Source organism: Gopherus evgoodei, chromosome 5 (genome assembly GCF_007399415.2).
Source record: "Gopherus evgoodei ecotype Sinaloan lineage chromosome 5, rGopEvg1_v1.p, whole genome shotgun sequence".
NCBI classification, from domain to species: Eukaryota; Metazoa; Chordata; order Testudines; family Testudinidae; genus Gopherus; species Gopherus evgoodei.
Window position 1 is genome coordinate 113,287,394 of NC_044326.1, and position 14,447 is coordinate 113,301,840.

A 14,447-nucleotide genomic window follows, 5' to 3' on the forward strand; every position below is an offset into this window, starting at 1 on the left:
TCACAGCTCTGTATTAAGTGCTTGTAGGAACTGTAGCAAGTAAGTAGGCAGGCACTGAGCAAACTCATTCCTTATGGTCAGTGCCAAGCTCTCTCTGCACCTTAGTATCCGGGTGGGAAGGGGGGGGGGGAGTTCTTTACCGGTGTTACCGGTTTTTCTAGCCTTGCCTTTGAATAGCAGCAGCACCCGGGTGAGTCACTGTTTGGAAATAGAGTGGGCGGGCGCGTGTGAATGTGTAAGAGAATGAATGATGTCAGGCAAGGTTCAGGCTCGGGGGGGGAGCAAGGAGCATGAAACTGACTGTAAACACAGCAGCAGCAGCACGTAGAGAAAGCTGCCTTGAGTTTTCCCCCGCCCTCCCTTCTGCCTGGAGCCGCCCTCAATCAGGAGAGCTTCTCCAGCTGTAGCATTGCTGAGGTAACAGTGCATACAAATCTGGCAGTCATTTCAAGGAAACCTTACTAGAAGTATCGTCCTCCCCGTTGTCCTTAAGGCCAGTCTCTGTTGCCAGGAAGGAGAGGACAGGCGCAAGAGGCTGCGAGAGAAGAGAATTGTAGAAGATAAAGGTGTGGGCAAACTTTCTGGCGGCTCTTTGCTTCAGCTACCACCCAGAAGTGGGAGTGTCTGTGTCTTTGGCCATAAAGAGCTGCAAAGCCCAAATGTCAAAGAGTCCTGAGGCTGCAAAGGAGACTTCCCTGCTGCCTTTGGAGGAGGAACTACCTTCAGCTCCAGTGCTTCCTTATACAACTAAGTGGGTACGTTGACAATGACTCAAATCAGTACAACTTTGTATTCTGCAGAGTAAGGATGGGAATGATGGAATGTGGCTTGTTACTGACGTGTACCACAACAGCCTGAGTATTTCACATAAGATGTCCAAAACTAGACTGGACAGAGTACTAGAAAATGCAACTGTAGAGAACAATCCTGCATTGGCAAGGTAATCTAATAGGTATTTTTCATTTCTAGCATGATTTATTAATTTCTTTCACAGACTGTTCACTTCTTTGCTTCTGCCAGATCATTTTTACTTTTTTAAAAAAGTGTTTCTTTAACAGGGGAAAAATAATGTAAGTGTATGAGTGATACTATAGCTGCTTTGTTTCTCTTATAAATACCTCTTTAATGTAGGGAACAGATTTATGTATCTCTTAAAATATACATTCCTTACCCAAGAGTTATAATGGAACCTTTTGAAGCTATGCTATGTGCATATTTGAGCAACGGTTTGTAAGGACTTTTAAAAGTTCTTAACTTTTTAAAAAAATGTTTGTACATTCTAGACCACAGTGGCTTTGTAAAGTCAGCTTCTTGCTCCTATTGATGCTTATGGGACTCTTGCCCTTGGCTTCAATGGGAGCACATCTGGCTATAAATCTTTATGAAGTTACCTTCTATATTCATTGGATGAATGCATACCTAAAATGCACTTTTTGCAGAGTAAAATAAAACTTAAAAATCCTTATGAAATGTAGTTACAGCACAGGAGAAACTGATAGAAATGTAGAATATTGATAAGTTTTTTTTCTTAAAAAACCAAGTGATTAGATCATACTCTGGACTAGTTGCTTTTCAACTTCTTTTGCAAAGAAAACTGTCTTTTTTTTTTTTTTTAATTTTGTTGTTGTTGTTGTTGTTAATGCTTTGTGCTTTATAAAATCAAATAAAACAACCCAAACTTTTCAAACCAGTCAACTCTTTTTATATTCAGGACTCAAGAACCAGTGAACAGTTTGTTTTTGATATTGGAAAGAAAATTCTATTCTAAAAATGCCTGTCAAGTTTTGTTTGAATGAAAGTTTCCTGTCAGATTGTAACCCTATAAATAGATGTTTATACATCTGAAATTTTAATATTGGAATGATCTCTCAGTGGGACTACAGGTCTGTCTCATCTTACGCGCATTTAACATGCATGAATTCAGCTTTACATGGTTAGCAAAAAAAAGAGAAAAATAACAATTAAAATACTGTAGTGCGGGCGATTCTGCTCGCCATTATACTCAATGTAATTTTGACTATACGCGGTTTTCGCTTTACACGCTGGCCACGGAACGTAACCCCAGCGTAAGATGAGGCAGACCTGTACTACTCTATAAAGTTGACCAAGTGTTTAAAATTGCAGGATTGGGGCCTACCATAGCATCAGCAGTTACCATTTAAATTAAAATATAGTCCTCATATTTGGATTAAATTTAAAGAGTGATATATTGCAGTGATAGAAAGTATAATGTGTTTTCATTCTCCCTCTTTGGACCTTATATTTACAGTAGGTGGTAGTTCTGTATTGGAGCTGGGTATTAGGCACTGTAGTGTAGTTATGGTGTTTAGAGGTGCTGTTATTTGAGAGATTATTTCAGTGTATTTTTTTGGTAGGAATAAATTATATCACCTGTGTAATTTTTAATAACTTCATTTACCTTTATAGAATTAGGATAGGGTTTAGATATGTAAGTTAAATAAAAGCTGATCTAGAGCCTGATCCATTGCTCATTAAAGTCAATGGCAGTCTTTCCTTTCCATTGGTTACAGTGGACGTGCTTACAGTGGACATGGTATAGGGTCCTTAGTGCTGTTGGGGAAGACTTCATAGTAGGGACCCTTGATACCTAAGAAATATATGGAGATGCTTCTGTGTTCTTCCCAAGGACATTTAAAAAATGTTCCATACAAAGTAGACTTAGCAAGCAGTGGCATTTGGAACTCCCTCTAAAATTTAAATGGAGATGGGGCTTTTCCCAACTGTGTTCAGTAAGTTTTATGCTGTTGGCCCAGAGAATTGCAGAATGAAGAAACAACCAAGTCTTCCAGACTTTCATGCTCTGGTGGGCATCTAGTGAGCATGATGGGTCTGTAGATAGTGATACTCTTTATGTAGTAACCAACTAAGAAAGTGAATCTTTCAAATGAGCTCACAGAGCAGAGAGAACAGTAGTTAGTTATGGCACAAAATGAATATGAGAGAAAAAGTATGACCGGAAACCAGGAGTGTGTTGCTCAGTAACATTTCAAAATAAAAATGTTAGTTAGTCTGTACTCAACTTGAGTTTTCACAGGTTTTCTAAATAAATTCCTATTTTTTTGAGCTTTGGTTGAGGAGTTGACTTGCAAATGTCCCTTTCCAGACGGTAAAACCTCCTTCTGATTTAACGTTTGTTTTTCTTTTTTTAACCTTACAAACAAGCTAGCTCTCGCAATTAAAGGTCAAATGCTGGTATAGGTTGCGCAGATAACAATTGTCTACAAGGAGTTATTCCTCGTTTCCACCAGCAATACGGAGAACAGAATTTCAACCAATATGTTTAGATTCAACAATGTAATTCTACTGTGGCTCTCATTACAAGACTTGAAATGACATTCTGCATTGCCAGTTTAGATTTATGCACACACACTGTATTCTCCATCAGCATCTCCTGTCATTTTGTTTGCTCTCCTGAAAAAGCAATAATTTACATAAAATCACTTTTGCACCATTTCAGGATTCACCCTGTAGTCAATCCCCTCCTGACTGAAATTTTCCATTGACTTCAAGGGGAGTTGTGTGTGCAAAATTATTGCTGATTGGGCACAGTAATTACATATCAATATACTTTCACAGAAATTTATTTCTCTTCTGAATTTTGCCAGATACCTCAGATTTTAAAAGTGCCTGTATTAAGTAAATAGTCTTTCAGGAAACTGTGTTCAGATGATTGTCTACTGTTTTTGCTTATCAGTCCCAGAACAGAATATTTCTCTGGAGACCCAAATTATACACCAAGAATACTGTAATTTGTAACACTTCCTTTTTTGTCTATATAGATACCATATTTAGAGGCAATCTGTTAAGCCACACACTTACTACCTAGGTTTGCAAATGAGTTTTTTAGGAGTTGTTTGTTTGCTTCAGCAATGTACACTGATATATCACAGATAATATTCTACCATACCATCAGCTATTTGCCACCTGAGACTCCAAAGGTTAAACAATACCTAAACTCTCAGCTTTGGTATCTGTAAGCATAAAACCATTTCCCCTGTCACTAAAGTTATCTTACAATAGAAAGAGATATTAATAGGCTATGATTATTATGAGGCAATTGACGCCCTTGGGCATTAAAACTATATAGTCACACCTTGTAAGGAGCCTGGCTTCTTGGCTAATATAAACTTATTACTTCGATAAAAGTCAAGTTGAGTTACCTGAGAAGGAAGTGCAGGATTGGGTCTACAAATACAAACGTAATTTTTATTCCTGGAACTTTATTCTATTTTACCAAGTAATTTCTGTGCAAAGGAAGATACTAGTCTGTTTTCATTGTCTGTGCTGAGAAACATACAAAAAGTACACAAACAGAAAAAAGTAGGAAACAATTATATTTTTAGATTCTTCCTATCTATTGACACAAATCAGTATCTCTTTAAAACTCCCTCTTTATATTCTTTAGCCTCTAGGAACAGTGTTCTGGAGTATTACTCATCCATATTTTCTTTTCTAATACAAGACTTTATTGTGAAGCTGAAACTATTAGTAACCAATACATATTTTTGTTTAATTTATACTTTTATAGGCTATCAGTTCACGAGAGAGTTTCACAATATTAATATAGGATAGAGTAGACAATGCAGACGGTACTTATTTACTATGGTTACAGTACTAACAGATGCTGGGAATATTAATATAACAGAGACTACTGTCTTCACAGACCTGTCTTTGCTGGGAGAATTATTGTACCATGGACACTACTGTCCCAGAAGATGCTGTGAGACTTTAGGAGCTAAAACAGGCATTGATAGGAAAGTTTATGTAACACAGATACTACTGTCTTCTCGGATCTGTATCTGCTGAGAGAGCTGCTAAACCATACTGGGCATTACTGTTCCAGCAGATGCTGTGATATTTTAATGACAACAGGCCCCACTGTCCCAGCATATCTTTGTTTGCACTATCACTGTTACAGATTGTTAGTATGTGTATGTGTAACATTCACACTAATAGAAAATAGTGTAGCTATAACAGTGTAGTTAATTGGGAGGTGGGGTGAAATAAAATTTCCTTTCCCAAGTTCATTAATAAGTCCTGTTGTATAAATTTTGTTGGATGTTTATATTACCAAAGATTCTAGGATGCTCAAAGTACTTCTGAGCCTTAAGGGGTAGAGGGCCATGCAGTCATTCATTATGGTTTCTCACCCTGGAGATGCCCGTGGTCTTGACTTAGTCATTCATTTCAGATTCCTGCCCCACTCTGCTCTCTGCTCCCTCACACCAGATACGAAGTCATGTATAGATCCTTCAGTAGTTTTTATAGTGTGTGCTGTTAAATTGAAGAACAGTCCTCCAGTGTCAGTGATGAAAATGTATTAAGTTTTAAAATTCCCAAAGGACTGTTTTCTTGGAAAAATACTCAAATGCTAAGTTTTTGTTTGTAAGGGTGTTTTTTGGTGTTTTTTTTTAAAGCTCAACAGTTTTAGGACCCATGACAATTTTGAGTTTTGGGGATTCCTTGTATTTGATTTTCCCTTTTGCAGAAGTCTAGGTATGAGCACTAGATGCCCCCTTTTTTATCACCAGGCAAGATAAGATAGAGCTAATGCCATGCTTCCTTGCTATTTCAGTAATTTATTTTAATCCAGTTTTAGCGAAACTGCCTTTACCAGGTATGGTGACTCATGTGCCCATGAAAATGGGAGATGTTACTGTTCTCAGGGCCTGTCCCAGTCACTTCTTTTAAAAAAAAAAAAAAAGAAAAGTGATTGTTCATGTGTCTACATACGCTTCACTCTGGCCAGTTGAGCCATTGAAATTGACAAGAGGCTATCTTAAAGCACATGTGAATGTCAAGGATCTCCGAACTAGGATATTTTCTTAAAATTGGTCAACAAGAGAAGTTATGAATCACTCTCAGGTGAACTATGAAACTTCCAAAATGTACACTTAAGTAATATGTGCAGCTTTGCATTCCTAGAACTGTTGCCCTTTTCCTATCTCCTCCCCACTATGCACCTGTTGCATCTTGTACCTATTTAGATTGTAATCTTTTTGTAGCATGGAATTGTTTTTTAATATTCTGTTTGTACAATGCCCCACCTAATGGAACCTCAAACCTGAATGTGGCCTCTGGACGCTATTGTAACATAACAAAATATTGCTACCCTGTTTTACCCATGTATCTCTAAATCAGTCTCCCTCTCCACTCAAGTCCCCATCAGTCTTCCAGTCTCCACATAGATTCATACTTATTCTGATTCAGGGCACTTCTGTGAGCAGCTCAGTTCAGCATTAACTCATTTTCTTCTGATCACCAATCTGCAAGCACACTCTTAGGGCTTGTCTACATCAGAAAGTTGCAGCGCTGGTGAGGGAGTTACAGCGCTGCAACTTTGAAGGTGTACACATCTGCCGGGCACCACCAGCACTGCAACTCCCTGTTTGCAGCGCTGGCCGTACTCCCGTTTTGTCTCGGGTGTAGAGGATCCAGCGCTGGTGATCCAGCGCTGGTAATCCAATGTAGACAGTTACCAGCGCTTTTCTTGACCTCCGTGGAAGGAGGAAGCCTCTGGTAATCAAGCTGGTTTCCTTTCCCGGTTTGCTCTCTCGGTCCCGGAGCCAGCCAGCAAACCGCAGGGAAGGAGACCTGCTTGCTCGGGGTTCCGGGACCGAGAGAGCAAACCGGGAACGCCGCGGTTTGCTCTCTCGGTCCCGGAGCCACCCAGCAAACCGCAGGGAAGGAGACCTGCTTGCTCGGGGTTCCGGGACCGAGAGAGCAAACCGGGAAAGGAAACCAGCTTCGCCGCGGTTTGCTCTCTCGGTTCCGGAACCCCGAGCAAGCAGGTCTCCTTCCCTGCGGTTTGCTGGCTGGCTCCGGGACCGAGAGAGCAAACCGCGGCGTTCCCGGTTTGCTCTCTCGGTCCCGGAACCCCGAGCAAGCAGGTCTCCTTCCCTGCGGTTTGCTGGCTGGCTCCGGGACCGAGAGAGCAAACCGCGGCGTTCCCGGTTTGCTCTCTCGGTCCCGGAACCCCGAGCAAGCAGGTCTCCTTCCCTGCGGTTTGCTGGCTGGCTCCGGGACCGAGAGAGCAAACCGCGGCGAAGCTGGTTTCCTTTCCCGGTTTGCTCTCTCGTCCCGGAACCCCCCTTGAAGCCGCCCAACAGCGCTGCAGTGTGGCCACATCTAACACCACTTGCAGCGCTGGTTGCTGTAAGTGTGGCCACTCTGCAGCGCTGGCCCTATACAGCTGTACTAATACAGCTGTAACAACCAGCGCTGCAAAATTTTAGATGTAGACATGGCCTTAGAGAGCCTCCTGTGTTTCCAATGGAGAGCAAACCAAACAAGCATTTTGCAAAATGAGCTGCTTCCTAGTAATGTGGAGGATGGGCAGCAAAGTTTTTCCACAGTGCACTATGGTCCTAGTGCTAGAGTAGCCATACTTCAGGGTAGGGGGTGCTGTGGACTCTGGGATATGGTTACTTTGACTCAGGTTTGTGCACTGAAGAGTGGACACCAAAGTCCTAGGTTTGATGTAGATTAACATAGGGTTAAAATACAATGTAGATACTCAAGCCCCAGGATTCCTTAACAAGGGTCAGCTGACTTGAGTTCCATTAACCCTGGGCTTATATTGCAGTGTAGACATAGCCAAAGTACATTTATTCCTCAATTCATGATCTAATCTCAAATCACCCCGTTTTCATTGCATCTGTGCAAAGCTGCATGAAACAGTTCAGAATTATTTTTGATTAACTGAATGAGTGATACACTCTCTAGACATCAGAAGGAACTTGCCCAACACTTTAGCAAGGTAGCTAACACCATAGTTAATGGGTCAGTTGTCGTTACCATTAATGTGCCAAAGTATCACTGCTGAAAATGGTAAAAGGTTATTTTACAAATTCTGGTAACTTTCAAGTGAAAAAACCCCTTTCACTCAGCATAGTTCAATGATACCTTATTTCCAGGTAAGATATAACATATTGGAGCACTTTACATTTGACCCCTTTGCTTTCCAAAGTTGGTAATTTGTAAACATTGTATATACATTCATACATCTTGGTGTTGATGTCTGATTTTTCTGCAATTGCTGAACTAACTAAGTATAGAAAGCCTGAAAGTAAAATACATTTTAGGCCATAGTGTGAAGCTGCCTTTCCTCAAAACTAAAAGCAATTTGCGTACTCAGAATATTTAAGGTTATTTGTATTTTGTTTATTTATATACATTTCTTTGGTATATATCACCATTGTATCTGAACACCACAAAACCACTAATTTATCCTGATAACATCAGGGAGGTATTATTAGGGATAGAGAAGTTAAATGATTAGTCCAAGGTCAAACAGGAGATCTCTGGCAGGAGCAACAATATAGAACCCAGATTTCCTGACTACCAGTTTAGTGACCTAAATATAAGATCATCCTTCCTTATACTGCAATACAGGTAGAATTATTTGCATCAAGCCAATACTTTTCTTTATTAATGTTTCACCTGCTCTTCCTGTATGTTTCCCACCTGAAATGTTTATCCAGATTTTCAGGTGTTGAGTACTTTACAAAAGCTTAAGTTATTTATTTTAAGACTCCAAGTATCTTCAACTGCCAACCAATTAATTAACAGAAAGAGAAAAGAATACTGAATTGTTTCTCATACTTAGTTTCAGTTACATTTAATTTACATAAACCAGTAACAAATTGTTTGCTTACCCACACCTCAAGATCCTGCTTACATTGACACATTGAAGTTCAGTGGTGCTGAGTAGTGGGGCAATTGTACAGACTTCCTGTAGTATCTTAAGGAACATAATAGCTGTTAAAGTGGAATGACAACAGGGACAAAGGTCATGCCCCCTATGGTAATTAAAGTCTTTTTTATGTAAGGAGGGCACAATAAAAGTCAAACACCTGGTAGGTGGCTCTGTATATTTCCTGTCACAGCAATTCCAGCTTGCTTCTGCTGCTTATGTCCCTCCCCACATTAACCTCACAAATGGGGAAACAGCACTTGCTGTTTGTAGATGCTTTATTAGGATGCCAAATACTGTAGCCAGTGTCCGTTTGAGACTGAACACAGGCTGTATTGAAGCAAAGTGTTCCCATCACCGCAGCTTCAAAAGAACATGTTAAAATTGGAATGTCACATTCTTGCCTTGGCAGTACTGAAAAAACATGCTGAATGTAATTTATACGTTATGTAGTCTGATCTTTTCTCATTATTCCCATTTAAATTTCTATACCGTACAATTTTTTAATTCTAAAGAATTAAAAATAACTTCAAAAGAGACAGGTTTTCTAGTTCTAAATTTAACGTCTAGAAACATGAAGTGCTACAATTTTAATTGGCTTAATTCATACTTATATGTTCAGATTTACTGATAATTTGTTATTTTTGTAGGCTCATTCTAAGGGATGTTGATTTAGATTTTACTTCTTACCAACTATTTCAGCTTCTAAAAGTGTGCCCATAGAATTTTGTGGTGCTGTGTATTAAGGGTAAGGCTTTCAGGGGGAATGCAGATTCATCGGTCTTGTGGAGAGTCCATTCCTGAATCGCATCCCACTCTTTGAGAGACCCAGAATGATCCCCTGAGAGACAGGGGAGATAATAAGCCCACTTTATTCAAGAGCAGGAACAGTCCTGATAAACTTTTCTGTTGTACTCCCTGAGCCCAGATCATCGGAGGGCCAACATTCAAGGGGGAAAGAAATAAAATAATTTTTAAAAACCCCAAAACATCATCTACATGGAATGCAGCAAGATGGACAAGTTCGGGGGCGAGGGGGTGGGAAACAAGACATGGGCCTACACTTATTTCTCTGTACAGAAAATGCAAAAAGTACCTCTAGAGAGGAGGGCCAGTTGTTTAAATCGAAGTCAAGATATCAAAATAATATAATTTTTATAATAAAGTATAAGTTGTCTTTTATAAGAGAATTTTCATTTAAAAGAACAGCCCCAAAAGCATAGACAAGTGCCTTAATTAATATGCTATCCTATAGAGAATGTATGTGTGTGGTGGTGTTTTTTTTTTTTTTACAAAACTGTGAAGGATTTAAGAGTGTAACTGACTCATGTTTTTTTTAATTTTTATACACTTGTCAGGGAATAATCTTCTACGGTACATCACTTCAGAAAGAGTCATGTTGAATTGCCTGTCTCTTTTTCCATGTCTATAAATGTAAGTTTGAAGTTTTAAACTTTTGTTGTAACTTTGGAATATAAGGAAATAGGGAGAAGCCCTCATAGCTGTCTCATGTTTGCCGTGAAGTCTAATGGAAAAAATTAATATTTTCTACTTGTGGTTTTCTTTTATAAGAAGTTGCTTGTTTTGTAAAATACATGGCTGTCTTGCAGTTGAATTATCAAAGGATCAACTCAGTAATTCTGCTGTAAGTGATGATGAAGGGGTTTTAAAAATTCAACACTTATTTATATGTGGCAGAAATTTTGTGTGAGAACTGTCAACCCAGATGCATTACATTTGATAGATAACAGGATTTTAAAATCACTTTGAACACTAGTATTTATTTTCTAGTGGACCCTGTTACACCCATTATAATGTACACAGGTTGGACAAGTTGTAGACTTAAAACTGTGTTATGGTAGTTGGTGATAATACTAAGTGAAGCCAAAATATTGTACAGTAACTCCAACATTGAAGTAACACAATAGCTCTGGTTCTTCACAGATACCATATTTACAGGAGGGTATCTGAGCTTTTGAAGTAAGGTGCAGATGAAAATTGGTCTTAAAATGGAAAGCAAATTATAATTTTAACTTTGGAGTCAATACCTTCACTTTGCAAAAGAAAAGTGATTGACAGTGATGTTAGTACCATAGATTAAACGTTTCATCAAAGAATTTGAAAATACAGAAAAAAGTATTCAGCTAGGGTGCACTCTAAAATGGCTATAGTCTCTATGCCATGTTGACTAGCACTTTGATTAGCTAAGAGGGTTTGAAGTTTCTTATATTTCAAACAGCTTCCATAAAGGAGGGGATTTGGACAGAGGAAGAAACAGTGTATTGTAGGAGCAGAAATAACAAGAGGATATCAGATAGGAATATGTGATTGATCTCATAGAGCTGGAAGGGACCCTAATTGAGTCCAGTCCCCTGCCTTCACTATCAGGACCAAGTACTGAAATTTTGCCCCAGATCCTCAAGTGGCCCCTTCAAGGATTGAACTCACAACCCTGGGTTTAGCAGGACAATGCTCAAACCACTGCCTCTCCACTTTGATACTAGTGTCAAAGGCCATCTTGAGAATAAGGATGTAGAATGGGGCTTTATCAACACAGAATGGCTAGTTGAAGATGGAACTGAATGACTTTTATGCTATGGCCAGCACAAAAAAGTCAATGGAAGATAGTGAAGAATGTTTTGTCAGTGGTGACTGAAGAGTGAGACACAGTAACTTTCTCAAGCACTTTGCTGACAAAGATAATTGTGAAAATAAGTCAGTAATTAGTATGAAGATATAAAACACACTTCACAGTAGCAAACTTTAGAGGACTGTGGAATGTACCTGAGGCAAACTAATTGTCTTAAGGGAACAATTGTGTCTCAAAGAACTGTAGGGGACAAGGAAGGAAAAGATATCCGTAGAGAGGAGGACATATTGTTACAGGTTTGAATGAAAAGAGGAAATGAATTCCTCACGCCTAGCTGAGAGAGAGGAGAAGACTGTTCTCCTGTTAATAGCAAAACTCGAACTTGCAATCTTACCAAAAGCAAACCGGTAGGACGTCACAGGGCTATTTGACTATGATGATTTTTAAAAATGTGTGATTCATGTAAAATATCACCCACCAAATCTATGAAACACAATAAAAGAATTCTGAATAAGGGTTTTCTGGTGATGTCACAATAAGTTCTGGTGATGTCACAAACCCCTCCAGCTTTTGCTCTCATGGTTACCAGGATATTATTGGAATCCTTTGATATTGCCTTTGAGTTCATTCCTTTTTATGTAAGTTTTTTTACTTCCCACTCAGGCATGTATATAGGAAGAACATGGATTAGATGCTAGTTAAAATTGCTAATAAGTCTGTCACTTTTGCTTCATAAAGCTCTGGCATCACTTTCAAAAAGATGTGGAGTGAAGGAACATGCATTGGTAGCAGGTCAGACATAGGATTGGGAGTAGTAAATATGGGGTGGCTTTTGGGAGGAGGGAAACTTAGTTTTCTGTGTCAGTGCCATTTGAATGTGGCATTCTCAAGTATCCAGCCCATCATTCTCTTGATTGAAATCAGCAATGATGCCATCAAATCCTACTAAGGACATGGTGATGACTCAGTACTTGGATGAAAGACCTCCAGAGACTTCCTAAGAACTATGAATTCTCTCTCCCCTGGGTTTCAGGAAAAGCTGGTCCAAGAAGCAGTCATTTAGGGTGTCAATTTTTATCTCTGTATCCCTTCCTGAGGTGACACATATCTACTCAAAATGAGGATAGTATAAATCCCCATTATTATTGCATTTTCTGTCTATGTAGCCTCTCCAATCTCTCTGAGCATTTTACAATCACCACCATCCTGGTTACCTAGTCAGTAGTATATTTCTACTGCTGTACTCTTTAGTATTCAAGAATGGAATTAATGAGCTGGGGCAGGTGTACACTACAACCTAAGTAGATATAATTTCTCTCTCTTAGGGTATGGAAAAAGCCCTCCCTCCCCCAAGCAACGCAAGTTTCACGCTGTATACACCATTTCTACGTTGGTGGGAGACATTTTCCCGCTGACATAGATTCTGTTTCTTGACGAGGTGGTGTAATTATGCCAATGGGGGAATGCTCTCCCATCGGCATAGTACGTCTTCACCAGTTGCACTACAGTGGCATAGTTACATCAGTGCAGCTGTGCTGATGTAGCGCTGTAGTGTAGACTTGCCCTCCATAAATGAAACTCTTCCAAGTAAATAATGAACAGAAATCTTTAGGGCTTGTCTATACAGGTAATGCTCAGGAAGGATACGCCAAATCAACTAAAGGCGTTGATTTAAAGTGTGTTAATGAAAGCACATTTAAATCCCTGTGTGGATAGTATTGTTCAGAAGTGAAATGGCCTGAGTTGAGTTAATTTTATGCAATGAATTCAATTCTATATCTGTTAATTCACTGACTAAGCTACAACAAACTAAGCTATTTTACTTCTGAAAGAGAAGGTTCATGCAGGGGATTTAATGTGCTGTAACTGATTCATTTTAAATTTGCACTTTTTGTTAATTCAGTTTAGTTTCCCTTAGAGCCCCTGTGTAGACAAGCCCTTAGACTAGTGCTAAGAGGTGCTGTTGGAGCTTCTGACTTGCAGGTAAAATATGAAATGAAAGTCCTGATTATTTGTGGTTTTGACTATTAAAGACACTTTTTGAATGAGTATGGATGTTGTCCCTGATATTCTGAACAAATTCCATTTTGAATTATTACATTTGCCCTACCTTGTTTATTGTTGCTGTGAACTGTTGGAGCTGCCACATTCAGCCTCAGAGGTTAATTGTGCGTCAGTGGTAGGCAAAGTGATTCCAGTGGTGGAAAAGATGGTTCCTGCTGTTGAAGCACTTTGGACTCTTTTGGGATCAAAGAGGCTATATTTATTCTGAAGTTCTAGGTTGGTAGTTTTTATTGTACTACTGTACAATGATCTTAGTACATGGGTGAATATTTTAGGAATATTACTATTAATTCTATAAATATGAATTCTTTATTTTGCAGTTGGCTCAGCATTCCTTTCAGGAAAGGTGTTGTGAATTACTTGCTCGACTGCTAACTCCACTGCCATTGTGTCCCATGGCATAGTGGTCATTCTGAAAATATTTCAGAATGACCACAGTGGGTGAGGTGATATATTTTTTTGGACCAATTTCTCTTGGTGAGAGAGACCAGCATTTGAGCCACACAGAGCTCTTCTTCAGGTCTGGGAAAGGTACTCTGAGCATACAGCTAAATACAGGTTGTTACCTCACCTGCCTTATCTCTCATATCCTGGGACCAACACAGCTACAACTACACTGCATATTTTCAGGATGTCTCATGCACAGAGTGAACTGTTAGTAAAAATGAAGTCACATGCTTTCTGATAACTGCCCATTGACACACACCCTATAGCAGAAACACCTTGAATTACAGATTACGCAATGCAGTCTCCACCCTTTAGACATTATGACTAAACTGTTACTCTCTCTGAGGCTCTCTGTTTCAACCTTTACCCTTCTGCAGCTAGGGGAAAGATTTTGAATAGGAAAGAAGAGAGCAAGTGTCGTATGTGATAACTTTAATGTGGAATGTTCAATCCCGTTTACATGGAATTTTCTTGTCCCCTTGATCACTGTCTTTCTTCAAGTTTTATTTGATGAGGGAGAGAGCATGCATTTGGGCAAGCATTTGTGGTGATTGAGTTGGTAACAAACCTTGACAACTATTCTGGTTTCTACAGGATAATCTTTTGTTGTATAGTACTGCAGTGATGCTG

General features: G+C 39.4%; 1 protein-coding gene across 2 annotated transcripts in view; it reads left to right on the top strand.

Annotated features, from left to right (window-relative positions):
- Window positions 1–313: 313 nt before the first annotated feature.
- Window positions 314–14,447, top strand: part of SGMS2 (sphingomyelin synthase 2) — a 64,022-nt gene continuing 49,888 nt past the window's right edge. The window contains exon 1 of one of the 2 annotated variants that reach the window (XM_030565508.1): window positions 314–940. The gene's annotated coding sequence lies outside the window, so the exon portion shown is untranslated. The remainder of the gene's footprint in view (window positions 941–14,447) is intronic. The other variant, XM_030565507.1, reaches the window with a different exon arrangement.